Consider the following 1,651-nt stretch of genomic DNA (forward strand, 5'->3'; position numbering starts at 1 on the left):
CGATCCCTTTCCCATAGCAATACAAATCTCTCCTAATCAGTGTTTTCCATCTTTTGGGAAGTTTACCCAAACTCCCTCTGTTCACATTAGTTACAGCTGTGCTTCTTTTAAAGAAAATCTGCATTCTTCCCTTAAAACATCTGGAAATACAACCACTAAATAATCAACCATTAAAAAGAATTGGTTCTTTATGTTTACAACCGCACAGAATTGTCATCATAATGATGGAGAAGCAATATGTGTGTCCCTCCCTCTCGCACTTTCCTGAATTGCTGTGTATTTGATGGCAACTCTAAAAAACGCCAACTTCTGAAAAATGATGAGGACTATTTTGACGATGGGGGTCCTGATTTTGAGTATTGAATTTTGCACTCTAAAGAGCAAACGAGTTGTGTTTTCAACTTTTGGTATTTTCTTATGATGAACAAGAGAGGTTTGACTCTCAACTGTGGTATTCGCCAGTGAGACAGATGCATTTTGTTGCTCCACACGAATTTCTCTCGCATCTAACCGCTGATCCAAAAAAAGTTGAAAACTACACAGACTTGAAGTCCACCTACTTGCACAGAGGTAAACAAATCTATGAAGAAGAGCTGTATCTGAACCTATTCCTGTGTATTCTGAAGTAAGAAGCCGTGTGGGGCAACAAGGCATCTTTCCTCTCTTCTGATTCACCCACCATTCCAGCTGTTTGTAGTACTTTTTGGTGATGTGTTTCCTGTGTCCCTACTTGTTGTTCACATCATCATCATCATCACGTCACATGACATGGTGATATTCTCTTGTACCAAAAAAGGAATTAAACTCCACCCATCTGCTACATTTGATGTCCTAAATCGAGCATCCATGCTGCCCTACCCTCAAGCAAAAGTGTGTTCTGTTGTCTGTGTACTAGAGCTGTCGAGTGTCGATACAGTAGCTTGGTGGGACGATAACAATCATCGTGTTTCTGTATGTGGGTTTACAGAATGTGAGCTCTTGTTGTACATCATACTGTTGTACTAAAGTTGGTTTATATTGGCCTTTCTATGTCTGAAGATAACTCACTGCTACAACTTCTGGGAATAAAGTGTTTCTATATTTCACTTGTGTGTGTTCACTTATGTTTATTTCTGTCTGCATCACCAAAACATTACAACGATACAATTAAAGAAGAATACGCCAAATGTTAGGGTTAAATACTATATGGATCTACAGCTGGAAACCATATTTTATCCACTAAACTCGCTATACAAGCTAATTTCTCATAGTCAATTTAAATGCTGTGAGCTAATGCAACTTCTACACTACTAATATGAATAACGATACTAGTAAATACATTGTTTTTGGGACAAAATAATTCTTTAAAAACATTGATTCTATTAAAACTCCTAGTCCATCATAATTGATCAAATAATTAATGAATTAAAGAGAATACCACAGTTGAGAGTCAAACCTCTCCTGTTCATCATAAGAAAATACCAAAAGTTGAGAACACAATTTGTTTGCCCTTTAGAGTACAAAATTTAATACTCCTAGTTTGAGTCCATCATAATTAATGAAATAATGAATTAATGAAATAATGATATAATGAAATACATGGATAATTAAAGCTGCAAGCAGCGTTGGGCGGGACCTCGCACTCCACGCAACTCTGGGCGTGCTGCGGCCG

The sequence above is a fragment of the Morone saxatilis genome, unplaced genomic scaffold (genome assembly GCF_004916995.1).
Source record: "Morone saxatilis isolate NCDOM2014 unplaced genomic scaffold, NCSU_SB_2.0 Contig9, whole genome shotgun sequence".
Classification (NCBI taxonomy): Eukaryota; Metazoa; Chordata; class Actinopteri; family Moronidae; genus Morone; species Morone saxatilis.